Source organism: Myxocyprinus asiaticus, chromosome 22, assembly GCF_019703515.2.
Source record: "Myxocyprinus asiaticus isolate MX2 ecotype Aquarium Trade chromosome 22, UBuf_Myxa_2, whole genome shotgun sequence".
In the NCBI taxonomy this organism is placed as follows: Eukaryota; Metazoa; Chordata; class Actinopteri; order Cypriniformes; family Catostomidae; genus Myxocyprinus; species Myxocyprinus asiaticus.
The window spans coordinates 42,319,043-42,344,709 of NC_059365.1; positions in this window are offsets into that span (position 1 = coordinate 42,319,043).

Sequence of the window (25,667 nt, forward strand, 5' to 3'; positions counted from 1 at the left end):
ACTATGGTAAGCCTTTAATAATTATTTATATTTTAGAGCTGTTGGGACGACTTTGGTGGGAAATTGCATACTTCCATCATTCATCTGTGCGTGTTTATGCCATGTCCGTAAATAAAGAAAAGAAGGTCCAGCTACTACAGCACATGTGTATGTGCACTGATAGGTGTGGTAGTAGTTTGAAGAAGGTTTGTAGCCACAACAAATGAGTGACATATTCAAAAAGGCAACCCTCTTGTCACATCTACTCCTGAACTGGTCTCCCACCACATGAGGGCACCCTCACCTGAATTCTGACTTCCGCTTCCTGGCACACCGGCATCTCATTCACTACTCATCATAGACTGTATAAAAGGGCCCTTTTTTCTCACAGCTTCTTTGCAAAGTTTTGTACATCTCCCACGATTGCATTTATGAGCATTTACTATTGTTTTGGATACTCTGTGTTTTGACCCTTTCCTGTGTTCCTGGTGTTGCAATTGCCTATTGTTTTTGTATTACTGTTTGGACTGTTTTGCCTGCTTTGTCATCGACCTCTGCCTGCCTTGCGATCTTGTTTTATCTTTGCCCTTAATAAACTGGATGTTGCACATGGATCCTATCAAGTCATCTGCATCATCTGTGTCACACCTCTGGGGAATCACCAGTTTTCAAAATAAAGAAACCGAGAATAGTCTTCAAGCAAAAAGAGAAAGCAACAGAGCCCATAATAAAATGCTAAACAACATTGGATTGGCTTTTCAGATGTGGTGACAATTCCAAAATCTTAAAGGATTTAAAACTGACCCAGAGATTGAGTTTTTCTTGCAGGACAGATAAGATATTTTATTGGACCGATAGTGAGCCAGGTAGGTCACTTAGCATGGTAAGTACACATTAGATAGCGTTAGCAACTCTAATGGGGCATTTTATTATGGATTATGATGCTGCAGTGCTTTCAATTTCATGTTCGAGGAAGGAAGGAAGGACAATGGAAAAAATCTAACTTTTATGCTGGTAACAATACCAATCTCTAAACCAGTTACTACCTTGCTCTATTTGCCTGTTTGCTAAGTTATAATAGTTTCCACTCTTTGATTTGAACTTTTGTAACACTTTATTTTTAAACAACTTTTTTCAATAAGTAAAAACAACAGTGGAAGATATGCTATTTACCTGCTCAGAAGACTTATTTTTCTGATATACATCTTTTTCTTCCTTTTTTTTAATTTTTATTTATTTATTTATTTATTTATTGATGGTAGGGGTGAGTTTTGTTGATGTTAGTGACATTAACTCTGATAAGATGGTTACACCATGATTACTCCTCAAACCCTCAGATTCATCTGCGCATAAGAGCAGAGACAAGCCCAACTCACGTAATTACCAAAACAATGTTCCTCTGCAAGTAACTTGCAGTTTTATGCTTCAATTGCTTGAGGGACAAAAGTTACATAATGTAGCTTTAATTTAGTGTTGTTAAATAGTATTTTTGACTTGAATAAAATCAGTTGATTTAGATGTTACCACATGAAGCACATTTTTATGTAGAGAAAACCGTGTTCAATACAAGTTAAGTGGAAGTGGGGGCCAATATTTGGAGGGTTTAAAGGCAAAAATGTGAAGCCAGCAGCAGCAAGGGTGCTGAACAGTATGGTAAGGGGCATCTAATAGAGTTTTAGGATGGGCTGACCTGTGGAAGATACCCCAGGCCAGGCTAAGTTTTCTAATAGGTCCACCTATGATACTCTTTCAAGCCCTAGAAATGTATCTCTGTGATATGGTAAAGAGGAGAGGTGTCCCCTCTGTGAGGCCCCAAGAGCAAATCTGCAGCACATGTTGGCTGGGTGCAAGACCACCTTGGCAGAAGAATGGTACAGGTGGCGGCATGATCAGGTTCTGTGAAAGCTGTCAGAGATCCTTGAGGTGTTGAGGGTTTACTGGAACATCAATGGAGCACCTGTTGAAAAACATTGATATCTTTGGATCAGTGTTGAAGAAGTCTCTGAAGGATATGGCAGAGGAAGCAGAAAAAGGGAGCTTTTGGCTATGGTTAAGAAGGAAGGATGGAAAGTGGGGTGTGCAGAGGGAGAAAGTAGGAATAGGGAACATTTGCAATATGTGGTGAAGTAGCATGTAGAAAAGGAAAGGGGTGGGGAGGAATGATCTCCACTGACCCACTCGGTCCATAACTGGGGGTTTCTGGAGGTGGACTGAGTGGGGGAGCAAAAGCAAGCCAAGCTAGGCATTGGAGGGGCGGCTGGTGCAATCTCACTGCTCGCCTCTCACGTCGCTCTCCTACTCAATCTGTTGGAGGATTGGTTTAAGCATAGGTACTGGACGGATGTTAGGCAGAGACTGAGTGTTTTTACTAACAGAGAGGAGGCCATGGACGTAGGATAGGTTGTATGGGATGTCTTGATGGGAAAGGAGGAATATCTTGATGGGAAAGCAAGAACGAGAGGCAATCGAAAGGATCCGATGTCCAGCTGCGGGGGGTGGCAGGGAGATGTCCCAGACTGCTGCTCCACCACCAGGAGATGTTCCAGGATTAATGGGGTGAAACATTTGTGATAAGAAGGCTCCCTGCTGATGACCCCATGGCTGGACAACTGAAGGCACCGTCGGAGGTGCAGCAGGCAGTAATGCCCAGCAGGTTTAGACATTTATCTGTGCATCTGATTATGTTAAAACACATGTATTATTTGAGCAGTCAAGTTGTTTAAATTTACATTTTTACAGTCATTTTTGGTTTTATGATTTGTTGACATTATATCGTCATGTAAAATTGGCTTTAACTTTACACAGAAAATGTTAGTAAGTAATTTTATCACACTAAAATCATTGCATATTGTTTATTTCTTGTGGCTATTCTTTTGAAACAGAGAGTATTTTAACATTCAAAAACTGGCCTCACTGTAACCCAGATTTTTGTAAAGAAAACTGCTTTTTTTAAAAGAAAAAAATATATATTTTTGTGGTAATCAATATTAGGCCACAAATGCTGTTGATTGAGCTTAACTTGTATTGAACCTAGAATATTCCTTTAAAATTTGTTTTGCCTGTGCAAAGTCTGCCACCACAATGTTAGGGTGTTGCAGGTGGTTGCCAGTATGCCATTGCTATGCGGTTGCTATTGTGTTCTGGTTGGATTTTGGTGTGTTGATATTCAATTGCTATGGTATCCTGGGCGGTCCGTGGATGTTTTGTTCTACAATATAAATGACACACATTCATACCTCAAACGTTAACTTTAAAGCCATATTGTATTATATGCTTTTGTTTTTTTTTGTTTTTTTTAAACACACGGCGGCTTCAAAATTCACTTTTGAGGTATTAAAGTATGTAATTTATGTTGTAGAACAAAACATCTACGTATCATCAAGTAATTTTACCACAGACCTTATTTAACTCATAAATTAAAAAACGGCATTATAAAATCCCATAGGAAAATCCAGAGGGAACCCATGGTGAATTAGAATTCCGGGTTCACCTACAAATTGACGTCAGGGCTGAACAGCTCTATACTCTTAAGAAATGAAAGTATTGGCATTTTCCTCTTAAAATATTCTTAGTTCAGTGTATTCAGTGTATATTAGAACACATTTGTGAATTTTTAATTACTGTTAATGAATTACTGTTAATAATAACTTGTATACAATATATTAAACTTGTATACTTATTTGAGTTAATTAAAACTTCACTTTTTGGATTGTTGGGTATTTCCACAAAGTGATTACATTTTCCACCTGCAGGCATCTGATCGTGACTCAGTTTCATGGTGTAATGGTTAGCACTCTGGACTCTTCAGACAGGCTAAGGATGATGAGGGCACAAAGATGTCATACAATTTTCAACGTGATCGAGAATCTTACCGAGTAAGTGCACATTTACCTGCTATTTTACAGATGTTATTTTACTTTTGTGATAAGAGGGTATAACGGGGCAAAAGGCTCCGTGGGTAAAAGACTACTTTGATTTGATTTTCTCTCAAACCACTACATAGCATTTTTCTTTTCAGTGTGGGCTCACATTGGCTGATGGTATCACAATGGAGAGTTATTTGTTTATAGAATACTTGAGCAGAAATGAAATGTCAAAAGCAGTTAGAAAAAACTACTTTTTCTTTTTCTAATTTGTTCTGAATACAGTGTGTTGTGTAATATGGAGAAAATGCAATTAACCTGCCTCCCTGTTTGATTATTTTATATTGTATATGTGTTTTGATACACATATTTAGCCAATGTATTAAATATAATATTTTATTTACAAGAGATGCATGAAACTATGAGTGAACTGCTGTTATCTGTAAAGTGAGTTACACGTTTAAACAATGAGTGTTCTATGTATTAAAAAGGTATACATGGTTTATTATATACAGTTAAGACCAGAGCGAACATGTTACTGTACTCAGGGCATGCTTGAACATGTTCTGCAGACAAAATGTCAGGCAGAGGACAGAAGGAGAGCTAAGAGAGGAAATTGTTGGCAGAGTTAGATTTATGACCCAGCTGCAGGCGCTGAGTTGAATTTGAGGTCAATAAGATAAGACGAGACTGTTTTACTGTACAAGTATTTTATTTAACTTAGAATGGAGAGAAAAACATGTATTAAGTTAGACCAAATGTATGTAATATTATATTATATGTATGTAAGGGTAGAAGGGAAAGGAGGAGGTGAGAACTGGCTTGATAATATAAATAATATTTTAATAATAATCTGAACCAAAACGACACACACACACACACACACACACACACACACACACACACACACAGGTGTCGGGCAGCTGCCCGTAACTCTAACTCTCTGTTGCACTGCCGTCTCCGGTCGCCTTTATCCCTCTCGGGCTTCATCAGCCTAATTAGGGGCCGGGTGTGCGGAATGGACCCGGCCCCGCCCTCAGCCCTGCCACAATGTAGAACTAAAATAAAGATTTATTACCATAGATAGAGCGTAATGTTTTGCAGGTGAGACTTCGTGAACAGCAGTGGAGAAAAACGGATCGTCATTGACAGAGGAGGCAAAGCGAAGACTATTTTAAGGGACTTTTGGAGGTGGACTCAAAGTTACAACTGACATCACCAACGGGGCCATTACCGATAGACAGGTCATCTATAAAAGACTGATGCAAAGAACATTACATCAGATATTGTTCGTTTGAACAGTATCTCAGATGCTAGAAGCCTTGCTGATATTGCCTTTGATTGAAAAACCTTTTTTGATTTTGCACTTTATTTTTTACTTGGTATTTACCTAGAACATTTTGACTTCTAGAAAATAAATTGTAACTAATAAATTGAATTTTATTGATTACAAGAAATGTGCCTACCGAGGCATTGATTTTTGATGTTTTGAGATTGTGCGCAAAGAACATACCACAAAGGGGTCTTCTGTCCAGGTTGTAAGTATTCTTTAAAATGCTTTTAATTTAGGCCAGATTTGACTTACTTTACCTAACATGAGAATAATAAAAATAAGGTAAAAGGTGTTAAGTTACGCACCGCATAACAAGTGTAATGAGACTTTTGCAATTAATAAGGTGTCAGTTGCATCTAACAAGAAAAAAATGCACTAAGACAAGTTTATACACAGGTTTGGGAGGGTTACTTTTGAAATGTATTCCACTACAGATTACAGAATACATGCTGTAAAATTTAATTTGTAACGTATTCTGTTAGATTACTCAAGGTCAGTAATGTATTCTAAATACTTTGGATTACTTCTTCAGCACTGGTAGATTTTTTCACTTGTTTTGACTATAAAAACTCAGTAAGACAAAATACACATGTTAAAAATACATTCTCTGAAAAACCTAAATATCTTATGCAGTGTTGTTTCTAAAACAAGATCATTCAAATTGATCTTGTTTTAAGGATTTTTTGATATTTTTACAGGAAAACAATACAAAAATTATGATCAAAAATATGATTTTTGCCCTAATATCAAAGGTCTTACTAGAAAAAAAAAAAAAAAAAATGATCCAATGTGAATTTTCTTGATAAAAAAAAATATGATCGTGCCTGGTAACATGTGCATGTAAAATGGCTAGAAATAGCATTTTATCTTCGTATAAAGCTGACAATTTACACAAGGTTTATTTCTATTTCTTCTGCTCCAAACTTACTTCAAACTTACTTCTCTGTCTGCTCGTATGAATGTAACACATCATAAGAAAGTGTTTCACTGCTCTTCAAATGTACTTTGGATCGCATCTTTTATATGTATAAATGTTTTCCATCTGAAAGGACTAAATATTAAATGAAACAAATGACAATAAAATGCAAAGTAATCTCTTCAGTAATCCAAATACTTTTTGAATGTAACTGTATTCTAAATAGCAATGATTTTAATTGTAACTGTAGTGGAATACAGTTACTTATATTTTGTATTTTATATACGTATTCCCGTTACATGTACTTCGTTACTCCCCAACCCTGTTTATACAAAACATAATCCCCAATTTATGAATATGTATAAATGACTGAAGACCATATAGTTAAATTAACTTGAATTTCGAATGGAAATGTTGTGCTTTGGTGCACAGTGTAAGATAGGTAGTCTTCTTGAACATTTTCTGTATTGGTAAAAGTTAAATCCAGCATTTGACAAAATATAAGAAGAATAAGACCTGCCATTTGTAGTGAAAATGGTTATGATGTTTAAACTCTATTTTAATAGTGTCTTCACACATTTGGTGACATGCCAGTTCCATTTATATGTTGCTTTGTCCTGCTTTTAAAGACTAACAAAAGCACCAGCCAATATCATTTGACTGCAGGTTGTGAAGAGTAAATCATTGGTTTGAGCCTCTGGCTGAACGAATACACCCTTCACTGGTCATTTGAATCTGAACAAGACAAGACCTCTCATTTGTGAATGAACTGAATGTATTGGTAAACTCGTTCGCGAATGAACAGAATGAATCAGTCATCTCGTTCATAAATGAGGATCTGCTGACTGACTGAATTAGAGGAGGAGGCAAGTTCTTTCAATTCAGCAATCCCGTTCAACAAGTAAGGGGCCAGATGAATTATGAATAAAAGTGAGTGATGGTCACATTTCAATGACATATGGACATTACTGAAACTCATAATTATTTTGTATAGCTTGATTAAAATGTTCACAAAACAGTTCACAATATGATAGATATGTTTTGTTGTCATTTGTGGGGAAACACTTATGATGCTTAAACATTCTGCAGTGTTGAAGTCTCTTAGAAGAATTGTGGACATGCAAACTTTAATAAAGTATAATTAGACTTGTTCTGATTGTGAATGACTCTGTGTTTTTGATTAAAAGCAATTTACTCGTTCAACACCTAAAAGACGGTCATTTGGTTGCATCTACTGGTGCAATGGAGTAATTTGCAGAAATAGTAAATGAACAAATCTGAAAGAATATTTTTGGTCAATTCAAAAAGATCTGAATCACTGAGATGAATCAAAATCACCACCAAGCAGCATATCAAACAACAGTGTGAATAGGTATTTAAGAGTATTTGAGTGGATTTGGTTCTTTTTTATTTCTTTTTGATTTTTTTAAATCACACCACATGGTCTTGGAAAATGTAAATGTAGATAAGTTTGCATTAGTTTTGTAACTGCATGCTGGTGTGTTGACTGATCCTAACTAGAATTAGCTGTCAGCTTCAAAGTAGGCGGAGCACCGGGTCACACCCACCAATGACATGGACCAGTGGCAGTATGAAGGTGTTTAGCAGAAGGTACATAGTATTCCTGAGAACTCATGCTAACAAGCTGTTTCAAACCACCAAAACACTATTGTGAAGCCCCTCAAATACAGCCATATTTGAAACTCAATTGGAAGAGAATAATCAGCTCCACGATATTATAAAACTACATTTCAAGGTTTACACATAACGCACATTGAACACATTGCATCCCAATATATTAAACTGTTCATCTCAAGCACAACTGTTAACACTCACACCCTGTCTACACCGGACGCGAGAGGTGCATCGCGTCAAAAGCAATAGAACCTATTATATTCAGTGATGCTGTCTCTATGGAAGCGTCTGTTGAGGCAAAGTCGCATCACGCAGACAGTAAACAGGTGTCTCATTCCATTTTGGCACTACTACTGCCAACAACATCAAATTATTTAGAAAGTTTGTGTCGAGACAGCCTCAAGCTGTTGGGTCATGTAGACAGGGGTCAGCACCATAAACGATCAAACATTCATGACATTTGAAATAATCATGATATAACTGTTTACTTACTGTTATGTAATCGGGTCCAAGTGTTTTTAACTGCCCCATCCTTTAATAACAGTTCCTTTGCAAAGCTTGAATCATTGTATGACTTATTAGCATGCAATCCATGCTGAAATACGCTGAAGACACTTCCACATGACTCCCATACATAGTATAAAGCATGGTGTGAACTAGACGCACACTCATCCAGTTTCCAGTATCATCCTACACTGAAATGCATATCACCAGAAATGCATCAAGACGGTCAAAGACGTCCATCTAGTACATACACCAACAATTAAAAATAGTGCAGATACTTGCAAGAACGTGACGCATTTGTGCTCAAAACAACAAGAGGCACAGCAGCCGAATAGCTTCTCCTTTTCAAAGTTGTTACTTGACACTGCATCTTTTAAAAGTGGCGAGATACATGACAGTGGTCAAAGACGTCTGTCTAGTGCATGTTTATATACAAAAATAATTCAAAATAGTCCAGATGGGTATCTTTTGGTGTTCAGGAGTATTTAGGCCACACTAGGCCTTTATGTCCTGCTCTCTCTCTCAGTTTACGAACTAAAGCACTAGTGGGCAAGGCCAAGTGTACGATAATATAAAGTAGGCATTGATGTTTTTGAGCAGTAGAGGTGATCATGAATTAAAGGGCCCCCTATGACGTAGGGTAGTCGCGGAAGTAGAAAACGAGGTGTTTTGCAGCTTTTGCAAGGAATACAAAAGGCAGAATATTAGCCTCAGTCACCACTGACTTTCACTGTAAGGAAAAAAAGACGCAAATCAAGTTATTAGTGAGAAACACTAACATACTGCCTCGCATCTCCTTTTGTGTTCCATTGAAGAAGTAAAGTCATCCAGGTTTAGAACAACATAAACATCTCTTTAAGTACCCCCTGTGGTACACATACTCGTTGGGAATCACTATGCTAACAGACAGCTTTCTCCAGGTATTACAGACCTCCTTGAATGCACAGAGTCCAAATTATTACACAGTCATTAGGAAATTGAGCGCAGCACTCTGCACATTTGAGCATGTGGAAATATATGCAATCTGCCTCTTCTGTGAGAGTGAGTCCCATCAGGTCTGGCACGAGTGTTAAGGTGTTCAGCTTCACACAGTTCTGCACATGTCATCGCTGGCACGAAGCGCATGGCCCATCGAGTCAGACAGATTCCAGCAGAGCCTCTCGCTCACTGATCACCAAAATGTCACAGGCCGTACTCTTCTGGATATTTCCGCTGAGTGGTGTCCTGAAAACATCTGAACAGTTTTAATTTCAATTTATGAGGTTGTTTGGAGCTGTAGTCAGGTAAGCTGTTGTTTAATGAAAAAGAAAAAAGGTATGCACATGGGCACAGGCACAAGACAAAATGCAATAAACAAGGAAAACATGGCAAGAATCTACACACTCTTATTATTGCTCCAATTTTTTTTTTTAAATAAATCAACGTTTCAACCATTAAAAAAAAAAAAAAAAAAAAAAAAATACTTTATTAGTCTAATGACTAACATAAATCCATGCACTGAAACTGTTTCTTATAGGGTTATTTCACCATAAATATCCTACAAATCTGTTATTTAGTCACCCTCATGTCATCCCTTATGAAAATCAGGGGTTCATGGCAAATTTGCAGCAAACTTGCCGAAAATTTTCCATTGTTGCCAAAGGTTTGCCTAGGTTCACCATTACCGGCAAAGAGCTGCAAACTTCTGGCAAACATTTGCAGCGAATCAAAAGATCATTTGCATGTGAAAATAACGAGCTGAAAATTTGCGGCAATATTCCGGCTAGTTTAGATTTTTTGTAAGGGATTCCAAAACCATATGATTCTTTTAGTCTTCTGTGAAACAAAAAAGAGAGGTTCAATTTATCTTACAATGATAATCCATACAAATAAAGCATTGAGTCCAGGGGCTATTAAGCTCCAAAAATGATAATAAAACACCATCAAAGTATACTGTAAAAGTGGTAACTTGTAATTAAGGAGCTATTTCTACTTGATCTTACCTTTTGTTGGTGTAACCTAATGTTGTCAGGATGATTCAGAATTGTTAAGTAATGATTTTCACTTGAATCAAACCAGTTAATTTAGATGTTATCACATGAAGTACATTTTTTAGGTTAACATTTTTTTCAGTATAGTCAGTGGCAGATCTAGGAATTGGCGCTATAGGCAGTCGCCAAGGGTGAAAGCATTATCTGAGGCACCCTGATGACAAGCTGAGCCGCAACCCTACATCAGTGTTGGGAATTAACAGTACTATACAGTTGTTCAACAATTTTATAGCTTTTCTAGTAACGTTTTTCAATGAGTTATGGTGTAACATGACAAAACAGCACATTGTTTCCTGTCACATTTTATTGTGCACGCAGCAGCTGAGTCAAAACATTAAAGTGAATCGGTATATTCAAACAGTTCATGTAAGTGAGTGAGCTATAAATGATTCACCATTGACTTAATGTGGCATTCAGTAGTTCTCTATCTAGTAATAGCATTGCTCTTCTTCATGTAATTTAAGTACTGATATGACAGTGGTGTTAGACGCTGTACTGCCATCTGTCGATATGGATCAGCATGATGATCTCTGCTGCCCTGCCAGTTCTGGAATATCATTTGCATCTGGAAAATGTTGGAGTTTGAGGTAATTTCTAAAGTCTACTGTTACTACTATTATATCAAATCAAATGTATTTATAAAGCACTTTAAAACTACAGAGTATACCAAAGTGCTGTACAGTCAAAAAAAAAAAAAAAAAAAAAAAAAATTCAATACACCATATACATAAAACACACATTAAAAACACAATTTGGTCTGTTACATATTTCCATTATAATGTAGCAAAAGCTACAGAAAACAAGTGCATCTTTAGACGAGTTTTAAACACATTGACAGAGGTAGATGATCTAATGGACAATGATAACCCATTCCACAGCCTCGGGGCAGCAACAGAGAAAGCCTGATCCCCTTTGAACTTTAAACGTGACCAGGGGATATCAAGAAGCAGCTGTTTATTTGATCTAAGAGAGCTCTGGGTACAGTGAATACTAATAAGTTCCGAAATATAATCAGGTGCAAGCCCATGTAGAGCTTTAAAAACATACATCAACACCTTATATTCTATTCTATGCTTAATAGGTAGTAAGTGAAGAGAAGCTAGTGAAGAAGCTTCCTTGTATTGGTTAACAACATTGCCGCAGCATTTTGAACCAGCTGAGGGCGTGACAGAGTAGACTAACTTACTCCTAAATACAAAGCATTACAGTAGTCGAGCAGTGATGATATAAAAGCATAATGGTCATTAAATGTAAGTACAGATTTAAGTTTAACAATAGTTCTCAGTTGAAAAAAAATATATTCTTCAAAAACCGAGTTAATCTGCCTGTCAAATTTAAGATCTGAGTCCAAAATTACTCCCATATTTTTTACATGATTTTTAAAATTTGAAGACAGTGGTCCTAGACTGTCTTTTAGAGTCTTAGCACAGCCACTAGGGCCAAAAATCATAATCTCTATGTTTTTATCATTTAACTGGTGAATGTTTTTATCCATCCAGCATTTCCGTCCTCCAAACATTCAAGAAGAGATTTAACAGACAGATCATTTTCAGACTTCAGAGGGAGATATGTCTGTGTATCATCCATATATAAATGGAACACATCCATTAATCAAACAACAATTTATAATCGACATAACACTTGGTCCAATAATATCAATCAGTTCAATAAATAATTTGGAGGAACCACATCATTAGAAGAGGAAGTAGTTTTCAAACTGGCAACAACATCCTTAGTATAAGAAAGTGACACCAGTTCAACCTCACTAAAAGTATCAGAAAAGGCAGCCAGTATAGATGGGTCAGAGATTGGTGCAACGGAAGATCTAATGCAAATAATCATTTTGATATAAAAATGTTAAAACTTTTCACAAGTATCTATTGATGGTTCAAGACAGACTGTCCCCATAGGTTTAATGATTGAGTTTGTAGTATTAAAATGTACATGAGTGTTGTGCAAATTTTGCACAGCGTCAACCTACATGGAACTGGGTAAACATCTTGTAGACTAGAACTCCTCTGCTCCGTTTCAGCATTGTCCTCCAAGAAAGTAAAATGATTAAAAATCGAGGTGTCAAGGCCTCTCCTTACTCGAACACGAATTCCAGCTCATTTCCCCACATCTCCTACTGCTGTGACGTTTCTTTCTCTGGCGCCCGACCAAGTGCCAAACATCGCAGATAGCATGGATTGTGGATAGGAAAACCACTCTCCTCCAGAATCCTGACACCATCGTTCCATAATCGTTTCATGAATATGTAGTTGTGTTTGGCGATCATAAACCAAATCTGAACAGTCGAAGAGGTAATAAAACACATATACAGCATAAAAATACACATAACAGTTAAGGAGCGATGACTTGCCAATATACAATTAGGCACCATCTTGCTTGTCACAAAAAAATATAATTGCTTTGCCTAAAAACAAACAGAAATCAGAAATCAATCGAACATGCTTCTACTGTTAAGGATAGATTATTATTGTCCCTCATATCAATAATCTTTGGAGACTGTCTTCGTTTCATGTTATTCTAAAGACAGTTATTACCTTTATTAGAGAACTGCTTAGCATAAAATAAACCTCCAGTTATCAAGTGATACAGAATATCATCGTAAAAGAAAGTTTAGGATTGTTTTTGATGAGTCAGAGTATCCCTCCTGTGACTTCATGTTTCCTGTTCCGGTTGCTGCCCGCACACTGCACGAGTCTGTTTGTTTGTAGCTTGCTAGCCTGCTTAGCATTGCTTATTCCTCTACGCTTATTGTTTTATTTTACTGTGTGCTTAGTTTTTTTCCGCTTTTCTACTGTTTCAGCTGTGTGTATATTATTACCGCATGCACCCGTTTTCTTTCTTTTCTTTTTTCTGCTTGTCTACATCTCACATTTCGACTGCGTGCATTCATTTTCTCATCTGTGTTGTAAACGGATTATTGCATCAATCTCAAACATCTGCTGATCAGGAACTAACACAATGACAGCAAACAATTTTGTGAGGGATTCACATCGATCTCAAACCCTTGCCACTCAAGAACAACCATAACAACAACAACAAACAATTGTGGCAAGTCATGGCATCCGCTCATATTATTGCTTCCTGCATTGCATGCCACATGTTTACTATAGCTTCTTCCATCAGCAGTGAGGGGTTTACATGTGATAAATGTAAGGAATTAGTCAGGCTGATGGAGTTAGAGACAAGCATCTGAATGCTAGTGGAGGTCAGTAAGAAAGAGAAGCCGGTAGATACTGTTTCGGATGCGGGCAGTACAGCGAGCAACACACACACTTTGGTTCCAGTTGTAGATCCCCCTCAGCAGGGTGTTTGGGTGACGTCTCGGCTGTATACTCGCTCAGCAAAGCAACACCACTCTCCTGTTCCTGTTGGTGTTTCCAATCGATTCTTCCCACTCAGTGATGCACCCGCTGAGGATCATGTTGAAAGAGCTTTGGTTTTAGGAGATTCTGTTGTAAGGAATGTGGAAATAGAGACTTCAGCCAATAGTTTTCAATGAATTTCCGGTGCCAGAGCGTCTGACATCAGATCAAATTTACAAGTGCTGACTAATGCAAGATGTAGATTTCTAAAATTGTTATTCATGTCAGCACTAACGATGTCTTCTTCGCCAGTCAGATATCACTAAAGATAATGTTAAAGAGGTGTGTGAACTTGCAAATACGATGTCAGACACTGTAATATGCTCTGGCCCCCTCCCTGCTCATCGTGCTGACGAGGTTTACAGTAGATTAGTGTCACTGAATGGCTGGATGTCTGAGTGGTGTCCGGAGAATAGCATAGGATTTATAGACAACTGGAATATTTTTTGGGGTAGACCTAACCTGCTAAAGAGAGACAGATTCCATCCCTCCAAGGAAGCTGCTGCTCTCCTCTCTTGTAATTTGGCTCATAGTCTTAATAATGATAAAATTTGACTAACTGGGGCCCAGGTCAGGAAGCAGACAAACTGGCTAATACGAACGTCTACTAGCTGCCTTGATATGTAACACAGGCCACATCAACAATAACACATAGAGTCTGTATCACCTAGATATCACATAGAGACTGTGTCTGTTCCCCAAACTACCAAACACAAACCCCTCCCTAAATCATTTAGAAAAAATGTGATTAAGGTTAAACTTAAAAATAAACTTACAAATATAAGATAAACATCATATAAAGATAGGGCTACTAAACATTAAATCTCTTTCAACCAAAGCACTAATTGTAAATGAAATTATTACAGATCATAGTTTAGATATGCTCTGTTTGACCGAAACCTGGCTTAAACCAGATGAATAAATTAGTTTAAATGAATCTACTCCCCCAGGTTATCGTTTTAAACATGAGCCTCGCCTGAAGGGTCGAGGAGGAGGTGTTGCTGAAATTTACAGTGCAGTTTTTGGTGTTACTCAGAGGACAGGATATAAGTTTAAGTCTTTTGAACTAATAATGCATAATGTGACATCATCAGATACAATTAAAAAGGAGTTGATATTGATACTGTAGCAGAGCGATGACATTTTCAGATCAATACCTCGTCTCTTGTATGCTGCGATCAGCTAATGTTACTCAATCTACACGACACTATCATTCAGGTAGAACTATTCTTTCGACCACTAAAGATAGCTTCACAAATAATCTTCCAGATTTATCTCATATACTCAGTAAACCAAAAAGTCTAGAAGAATTTGAAGTAATATCAGAAAATATAAATACAGTCTTCTCTAGCACTCTTGATAGTGTACCCCCCCCCCCCCCTAAAGAAAATTAAAGAAAAAAGCCCCGCACCATGGTACAATGATCACACTCATGCTCTCAAGAGAGCAGCTTAGAAAATGGAGTGCAAGTGGAAGAATACAAAATCTAGAGGTATTTCAAGGTGCATGGAAGGATAGTGTCTGTAGTTACAGACAGGCACTAAAAGCTGCCAGGTCAGCATATTTTAGCAAACTCATCAAAAATAACCACAACAGTCCTAGGTGTTTATTCAGTACTGTGGCTAAACTGGTTAAGAATAAAGCCTCGACTGAACCAGATATTCTGTTGCAGCACAATAGTAATGACTTCATGAATTTCTTTACTGATAAAATTGAAGCAATGCAATTGTCTGTCACAGTACTACAGAAAAAAGTATCTAATCATTTTCCTCATGAGCAACTTCAATCCTTTGCTGTAATAGGTCATGAAGAGCTATCAAAACTTACTGAAACATCAAAAGCCACAACATGTTAGAACCAATAGCAACTAAGCTCTTAAAAGAGATATTCCCTGTAATCTCAGAACCTCTTCTTAATATTATCAACTCCTTGCTATCCTTAGGACATGTCCCAAGAAACTTTAAAATGGCACTTATCAAACCGCTTATTAAGAAGCCACTGCTTGATCCTGGAAAATTGGCTAATTATCAGTGTTGGGTGTAACGTGTTACAAAGTAACGTGTTACTGTAATCTTTTGCAGTAACACAGTAATGTAATGCATTACTTTAATTAATTAATCTGATTACAGTTACGGACATGAATAAAATTAAATTACTTAGATTTCACATTTATTGTTAAAGCAATAATATTAAGTAGAATGCATTTTAAAATGTATTACGTTCCTATGTTAGTACTTTTATGTGTGTTGTTGTGTCAGCTAATGAGCATGCACTCTAACAAACCACCATGGCATTGAGGACACATATCGAGGTGATGGCAGATGAGTGAGCGGCATTACTATGGACGCAGCGGAGTCTAGTTGTTTATTTAAATTGAAACCGAAAGTAAAGTGTTTCAAGTTTTCATGTACTCACAATCAATCTCAGTGAGCTCTGTGTCAGCATGCTCCCAGCCCTGGCTGGAGGAGAGAGGCACGCAAGGCTGGGCCGTCAACAAATCCTCCTCAAATCTCTGCACTCTACCCCATTCTCACGCGCCTCCCTCGTGTGTCTCTCTGCAGCTGCTGCGGGAGGAGAGGGGATCGGTTTCGGGTGTATATGGAAAACAGCTCTCATTCCCGTCTGACAGAGGGATATATCGCTCACAAGGTGGAAACATTTGCAGAACGGCATCTTGAAAAAGACACACACACACAAACACACACACATACCTGAAGACACTACTACAGCGTAGTTGAGATAAGAAGGTTAAGTTGCATTTTTAGAAATGCATTGGATGTCTTTAGCCAAGTTGCTGTCTTTGTCATATTGCTGTAATTTGGTTAATATTTCAGTCAATATTTAAGTACTAAAAGAGCTATTAGTGTCACATTTGTTTTTTTTTCACAGGTTTGATTGGTTTTAGAAAGTAACTTCAAAGTAAAGTAATTAGTAATCTAAATACTTTCCAAATCAAGTCATTAGTAAAGCAATCTAATTACAATTTTCCTAAAGTAATTAGTAATCAGTAGTGGATTACTATCTGAAAGTAACTTAACCAACACTACTAATTATAGACCGATTTCAAATCTCCCGTTTATGTCAAAAATACTAGAAAAGGTAGTGTCCTCCAAACTATGTTCATTTCTACAGGGCAGTGGTGGCTCAGCGGTTAAGGCTCTGGGTTACTGATCAGAAGGTCAGGGGTTCAAGCCCCTGCACCGCCAAGATGCCACTGTTGGGCCCTTGAGCAAGGCCCTTGACCCTATCTGCTCCAGGGGTGCCGTATCATGGCTGACCCTGCACTCTGACCCCAGCCTAGCTGGGATATGTGAAAAAGAAGAATTTCACTGTATATGTGCAAATGTATAATGTGTGATAAATAAAGAAAATTATTATTAATTATTAATTATAATTAATTAATTATTACAGAGAAATAGTGTATCAATGAAATCAATGACTGGATGGCCAGAAATGTCCTTCTACTCAATTCCAACAAAACAGATGTAGTAATTATTGGACAAAAAAACTCTAAAAATAAGCCGCTAAAATATCATTTGACTCTTGATGGATGTACTGTTACATTGTCTTCTGCAGCGTAGAACTTAGGTGTTATATTTGATACCAAACTGTCCACTGAAAATCAAATTTCCAATGTTTGTAGAACAGCATTCTTCCACCTCTGAAATATTGCTAAGTTACGACACATGCTCTCTGTTGCTGATGCCGAAATACTAATTTATGCGTTCGTGCCTTCAAGACTAGATTATTGTAATGCATAACTGGAAGGATGTCCTGCAAGTTAAATAAATAAACTTCAGTTGGTTCAAAATGCAGCATCCAGAGTGCTAACTAGAACCAAGAAATATGATCATTTTAGCCCCATTTTATCATCGTTACATTGGCTACCTGTTAAATTATGTATTAATTTAAAAAATGTGTTAACTACGTACAAACCTTTGAAAGGTCTAACTCCACAGTATTTAAGTGACCTTCTACCATGCTACATTCCATCATGTTCATTACGATTGCAAAATTCTGGCCTGTTAACAGTTCCTAGAATATCAAAATCCACAAAAGGAGGTAGATCATTGGGGGCCTGGGTAGCTCAGCGAGTATTGACACTGACTACCAGCCCTGGAGTTGCAAGTTTGAATCCAGGGTGTGCTGAGTGACTCCAGCCAGGTCTCTTAAGCAACCAAATTGGCCCGGTTGCTAGGGAGGGTAGAGTCACATGGGGTAACCTCCATGTGGTCACGATTAGTGGTTCTTGCTCTCAATGGGGCTCATGGTAAGTTGTGCGTGGATCGTGGAGAACAGCATGAGCCTCCACGTGCAAAGTCTCCGCGGTGTCATGCACAGTAAGCCACGTGATAAGATGCGCGGATTGACAGTCTCAGAAGCGGAGGCAACTGAGACTTGTCCTCCACCACCCGGATTGAGGTGAGTAACCGCGCCACCACGAGGACCTACTAAGTAATGGGAATTGGGCATTCCAGATTGGGGAGCAAAAAAAATAAAATTAAAAAAATGAGGTAGATTATTTTCCTATTTGGCTCCTAAACTATGGAATAGTCTCCCTAACACTGTTCGGGACGCAGACACAGTTTAAGTCCAGACCAGGGGTGTCAAACTCAGTTCCTGGAGGGCCGCAGCCCTGCAGAGTTTAGTTCCAGCCCTACTCTAAAATGCCTCCTTATAATCTTAAAGCACTCCTGAAGACTTTGATTAGCTGCTTCAGGTGTGTTTAATTAAGGTTGGAGCTAAACTCTGCTGGACTGTGGCCCTCCAGGAACCGAGTTTGACACCCCTGGTCTAGACTAAAGACTTATCTATTTAGCCAGGCATACACCTAATTTATCCATCAACTCACAATTAGACTGCTTTAATTAGGTCTGCCGAAACCAGACACATTAATCATACTCTATAACTCTGCAAAAAATTTAATGACATCTAAGCTAATATTATTCTATTTTTTTCCCTGTCTCAACCTCGGGATTCATATCCCAAGGTTACTAGAGCCGGTCAGATCCAAATCCATTCCTGCTTGGTATGGGACTCCACAGCTATGTGTCTCTGAGTGATGATGACTAAACGTAGCCAGTGCCAGCCAGACATCACTTCAGTCTATTATTATGGACTTCAGGGGATGAACTGATGCCAACTCCAACCATAAGACATGGGATACTTCATATACCACTGCCTGAACCTTGGATTTAGGATAGACCTCACTGAAATGAACTGCTGTTTGAACTGCGATGCACCTCGCTGATCTCTGCCTGCATCACCTTGGTCTAATGATGGACTACACTCTTAAAATGGAATACATAGACTTTCAACTATTTGCCAACAAAAGCCTTCATTTGCCAATTAACAAAGGACAATGCATCAATCTGAACTTCTGCAGTTAATCTAGGCTGAACTTCAATATGTCAGATAAATCACAAGGAGAGTAGGATGCAAGTGCAGTAGGGCAGTTTTAATGAAGAATAGGCAATAATCCAATAAAGACGACTGGCAAAATCTAATAATGAGTACAGGTAGAAGGTCAGGCAATCAGCGAACAGACATAAACGGGCTTGAGACAATCTTGTGGTCAATAAACAGGCAAAAGTATAATAACAGAGAATCAGGCAGAATTTAGTAAGCTTTGTAATGTCAAACACTAGGGAATTGTGCATATACTTTGCAAGGACTGAATGTGACAGAGTCTCTTATAAAGGGTGCAGTGAAAACTGTGGTAATGATGTGCAGGTGTGACTTATCAGAACTCTGGTGATTGAGGTCGAGGTGGTGCGTGGGAATTTGAGTCCGGGGTGGTCATATTTGAATGCTGCTGTGACTGCTGGGAATCTGAGTTCATGACAGAGCCCCCCCCCAAAGGGCTCACTCCAGGAGCACCATTTCTCCTAGGTCTCCCCCTAGGGCGTGGACCCGGGCATTCAGGGTGTCTGGCATGGAATTCTTGTCAGAGGTTGGGGTCAAGAATATCTAGTGCTGGTATCCATGACTGTTCTTCTGGTCTGTATCCCTCCCAATCGACCAGATATTCAAGTCGGTTGCCCCTGCGGTGAGAGTTTAGGATGTGTTTAATTAAATATGCAAGTTGGCCTTCAGTGTCTAAGGGGGGTGGGGGGGTGGCAGGTGGGAGGTTAGTCGCTAGTGGACCAGGAACAACCGGTTTTAACCGGGAAACATGGAAGGATGGTGCAAGGCGGGAATGTCGAAGTAGTTCGACTCTGTAGGTTATTTCGTTGATTTGCTTTAGAATTTCATATAGGCCGATGTATCTGGGACAGAGTTTCTTGCAGGCATGGGGTTGTTGAAGGAGCTAAAACCACAAATGAAGCGTCGATAAAAATTAGCATCTTTGTAGATCTTTGACTGTTCGAGGAGTAGGCTATTCAGTTACTGCCGTAATCTTGGATGGATCCATGGAGATCCCATTGGAACTACTGACATAGCCCAGGAAGGACACAGTTTGCTTGTGGAATTCATATTTATATCCTTTAATGTAAAGTTGGTGCTTCAAGAGGCATTGAAGGACTTGACAGACATGGTGAATGTGAGACTCAAGTGATGGTGAATATATCAAAATATCATCGATGTAGGCTATTACAAATTTTCCCAGCCTGTCCCTTATTACATCATTGATGAGACATTGGAAAACAGAGGGGGCATTGTCGATTCCTTAGGGCATCACGCAGTACTCCTAGTGACCAGAAGTGGTGCTAAAAGCAGTCTTCCACTCATTACCTTGTCAAATGCGGACCAGGTTATAAGCACTGCGGAGATCTAGCTTGGTAAACCATTGGGAAGAATGTAATTCCTCTAAGGCAGAGGGTACTAGGGGCAGAGGTTAGCAGTATTTCACTGTGCATTGGTTGAGCCCCCTGTAGTCGATACATGGTCTGAGTCCACCTCCCTTCTTTTCTACAAAGAAGAAGCCAGCAGAAGCAGGAGATGTGGATGACTGAATGTATCCCTGTTGGAGGGCTTCTCGTATATATTCTTTCATGGCTCTCTGTTAAGACACTGCAAGAGGGTATACTCAACCACGAGGGGGAGTCATTCCAGGAAGAAGTTCAGTGGCACAGTCATAAGAACGATGCAGAAGTAGACCAGAGGCCTTAGTCTTGGAGAAAACCTCATTTAGATCTTGATATTTGACAGGAAGTTGAAACATGGTTTGATGCTCTGGACTTTCTATGGTCGTGGTTCCTATAGTGAGCTTGGGTAGTTGAAGGCAATGGACATGACAATATGAAGACCAACGGGTGAGTTGTCGATCTGACCAAGAGAGCTGAGGATTATGTAGCTCCAACCAAGAATAATAATAGGATGGTTCGGAGAGGTGGTGATTAATAAGGAGATGTGTTCATAATGAAGAGCGCTGACCTGAAGCATGAGGGGTTTAGTGCGATGAGTTATGACACCATCTCCAATAGGTCCTCCATCAATGGCCTGAATAATTTTGGGTTGTAACAATGACTCTGTGGGTATATTTAATTTCTTCACAGTCTCATGATCGATGAAGTTATCAGCAGCTCCTGAGTCGATCATTGCTGTTAACACAGAAAACCCTTCAGAGTATCGTAGCGCAACAGGTATCGTAAAATTTCTGTCGACAGTAACTTGGAGAGGACTCACCAGGTTTGAGTGGGTATTGGGACTGCTGTCCATGGTTCTGCCGGAGGAAGCACGAAGAGCACACTTTTCAATGAGATGATCTGGTTTACCGCAATAAAAACAACAATGTTCTCTGTGTCTTCTTTCCCTTTCCACTTCATTTAATCATGCATGTCCGATTTGCATGGGTTCCATGATTTCGTTGGGAGGTAGCAGTGTTTTCTTGACGATAGGCAAAGTATGATTTAACAGCAGAAGATCAAGACGAATGGATAAATAAATGAGTGAGTCAAGGGAAAGTTGTTCATCTCTGCATGCCAGCTCTGTTAATATCTTTGGGTTTAAACCTCGACGAAATATGGACTTAAGTGCAGTGTCATTAAAACAGCTTCCTGCGGCAATTGTTCTGAATTCCAAGGCATAATCAGACACACTGCGATTTCCTTGAGTGAGGTCTAAGAGTTTCTCCCCCATTTCTCTGCCATCAGGTGAATGATCAAACACACATTTAAATAGTTCAGTGAAGTGCTGATACGAGGAAACAGATTCTCCTCCTTTTTCTCATACAGCAGATGCCCACAATAATGCTTTCCCAGTTAGTAGATTCATAAAATGTGGAATCTTGTTAGGTCCAGACATTCCTTCTTTACTGGAGAAATACAAGGAGCATTGTAGTAAAAAGCCTTTGCACTGAGAAACGTCAACTGAGAATTTGTCAGGCATGGGCATCGGTGGGTTAATAGTGATGATCCATGTGGGTGGAGGTAATGCAGAGATAGTTTGTGTGATGAGATCAACCTTGGCATTGAGATCAGTGAGGTATTGTTGTTGTTGTTCCATTAACTGTCCACGATGAGTGAAGGCTTGTTTCCACTCTATGTTGCCTGCTGCATCCATGAGAATCGGTGAAGTATTCTGTCAGATAAATCACCAGGAGAGTAGGATGCAAGTGCAGTTTTAATGAAGATTAGGCAATAATCCAATACAGACGACAAGCAAAATCCATTAATGAGTACAGGCAGAAGGTCAGGTGATCGGCAAACAGACATAAACAGGCTTGAGACAATCTCGTGGTCAATAAACAGGCAAAAGTATAATAACAGAGAATCAGGCAGAATTTAGTAAGCTTGGTAACTTCAAACACTAGGGAACTGAGCGTATATTTCGCAAGGACTGAATGTGACAGAGTCTCTTATAAAGGGTGCAGTGATAACTGTGGTAATAATGTGCAGGTATGACTTATCAGAACTCTGGTGACTGAGGTCAAGGTGATGTGTGGGAATTTGAGTCCGTGGTGGCCATATTTGAATGCTGCTGTGACTGCTGGGAATCTGAGTTCATGACACAAAGACATTAGTAATTAATCTTACAGCTCATAAAACATCTTCGTATTAACACTGGCCCTTAACACTTAAATAGTTTACTAATTTTAAACCATGACCTGCTCTGCACAGAAATAACTAATATTGGCATTATATTCATGCTGTTTAGCCAGAGGGGAACTGGCCCCCACAGTGAGCCTGGTTTCTTCCAAGGTTATTTTTTCTCCATTAACCAACATCTTATGGAGTTTTGTGTTCCTTGCCATAGTCGCCTTCGGCTTGCTCACTGGGGTTCTAAATACAATTATGATTTAATTATTTATTTTTACACACAATTTACAATCATATTTAATCAAACTACACAATGATGACTCGCTTCTTTGGCAGTACAGCTACTGAATCTCCCGTTGTCTCTGCTGCTAAAGCACAATAATAAGTATATTCAATTGTGTTCTTTTCACTCTTCGCATCACTAAACAACAACACTGTTTGCTACATAAGCATAGCCAAGCGTATCTACGTAGGTGGCAGCCAATGACGCAAGGATTCTCTTCTTCAACGTTTAATGAAACACTGCAGGTCATGTGATTTCAACATGGTGACAGACATTGAGGGGGTGACCTGCACCATGTATAATAAAAACGTCCTGGTTACTTGCATAACCTCCATTATTTACATCATACCCAAGGGGAAGACACTGCGGAGACCACACCCCGCCCGGGGGGGGGGGAGTATTTTGAGTGGAAATATGTCACATGGTCTTGCCGAGCTTTGTCGGAAGTATGTCATGTGGAGAAATCCCATAGTAGGTCCTGCGCTACGGGGGAGGAGTTTCTACAAACATGGTGAATGGGGCAGAGGGGCCTCTGCCCAAGGAAGATGCAGTTTACCAACAGGGAAACGAATTAGCGGAAGATATACGTCGCATGGGGTTACCTATGGGGAACCAACACATGCAGAGCACCTATCCCAGTACAGGGCTTAGTTAGCACATGTACTGAGCCGGCAGCGAGTTTCTTCACAACTCATCTGCCACAGGGCTCGGAGGAAGTCATCCAGGGAACACAGTTTGTGAACACTACTGAGAGTCAACAGAGCACGTCTTCAGCTCAAGGGAGGTGAAAGGCGCTATGCGCAAGCGATACACCCGGCCACCTGTCCCGGACTTACCTGCTTGTGCCTGTCACTACACGGGATGAAACCGGTTCCACCCGGAGATTGTAGAACCTTGCAGTGGTGTTGCCCAGCCTGCTGCTCTGCAAATGTCTGTTAGAGAGGTGCCACTGGTCAAGGCCCAGGAGGCCGTCACACTCCTGGTAGAATGGCCTTGTAGCCCTGCTGGGGGCGGCACATCCTGAGTGTGATATGCCATTGCTATGGCATCAATGACCCAGTGGGTGATCCTCTGCTTGGAGACAGCGCTTCCTTTCCGCTGTCCACCAAAGCAGACAAAGAGCTGCTCAGAGACTCTAAAGCTCTGCGTGTGATCCAAATAGATGCATAAAGCGCACACCAGACACAGCAACCTCAGGGCTGGGTCTGCCTCCTCCTGGGGCACCACCTGATCCCTAAATGGGGTCGTGGGAACCTTGGGCATATAGCCCGGTCGGGGTCTCAGGATCACGTGAGAGTAGCCCGGACCGAACTCCAGGCACGTTTCGCTGACAGAGAACGCTTGCAGGTCACCTACCCTCTTGATGGAAGTGAGTGCCGTCAGGAGGGCAGTCTTTAAAGAAAGTGCCTTAAGCTCAGCTGAATGCAGGGGCTCAAAGGGGGCTCCCCGTAGACCCTGAAGAACTACAGAGAGGCCCCATGAGGGAATGAGGCATGGTCTGAAGGGATTTAACCTCCTGGCGCCTCTCAGGAACCTGATGATTAGGTCGTGCTTCCCTAAGGACTTACCGTCCACTGTGTCATGGTGTGCCACTATACATATAGGGCTACATGCACCTTCAAGGTGGAGGGGGACAGCCGCCCTTCCAACCTCTCCTGCAGGAAGGAAAGCACCGATCATACTGCGCATCTCTGGGGGTCTTCGCGTCGGGAAGAACACCACTTAGCGAACAGAAGCCACTTCAAGGCATACAGGTGCCTCGTTGAGGGGGCCCTAGCCTGAGTGATCGTGTCTACCACAATGGGTGGTAAGCCACTTAAGTCTTCCACATCCCGTCAAGGGGCCAGACATGGAGATTCCAGAGGTCTGGTCCCGGGTGCCAGATGGTGCCTTGTCCCTGAGAAAGAAGGTCCTTCCTCAGGGGAATTCACCGGGGGGGGGCTGTTGTGAGGAGCATGATGTCCGAGAACCATGTCTTGGTGGGCCAGTAGGGTGCTACCAGGACAACCTGCTCCTCGTCCTCCCTGACCTTGCACAGGGTCTGTGCAAGTAGGCTCACTGGGGAAAATGCATATTTGCATAGTCCAGGGGGCCAGCTGTGTGCCAGCGTGTCTATACTGAGAGGTGCCACGGTCAGGGCATACCAGAGCGGGCAGTGTGAGGATTCTTGGGAAGCGAACAGGTCTACCTGTGCCTGCCCGAATCGACTCCAAATCAGCTGGACCACCTGAGGGTGGAGTCTCCACTCTCCCCTGAGGGTAACCTGTCATGACAGCATGTCCGCTACAGTGTTGAGGTCTCCTGGGATGTGAGTGTCTCACAGCGACTTGAGGTACTGCTGACTCCAGAGGAGGAGACGGCGGGCAAGTTGTGACATACAACGGTAGCGTAAACCGCCTTGACGGTTGATGTATGCCACCATTGCTGTGTTGTCTGTCTGAACTAACACATGCTTGCCCTGGATCAATGGCCGAAACCTCCGCAGGGCGAGCAGAATTGCCAACAACTCGAGGCAGCTGATGTACCAATGTAGCCGTGGGCCCGACCAGGAGCCGGCGGCTGCGTGCCCGTTGCATAAAGCACCCAGCCCATTTTGGAGGTGTCTGTCATAACCATGACGCACCTGGAGACCTGCTCTTGTGGAACACCTGCCCGTAGAAATGTGAGGGTCTGAGTTGAGGTAGAATGCGTTTTTGCATCAGCATCTTGAACGGGAGACTGTGTAAAGCCCGGTTCAGGACTCGCAGGTCCAAGATTGGCCGCAACCAA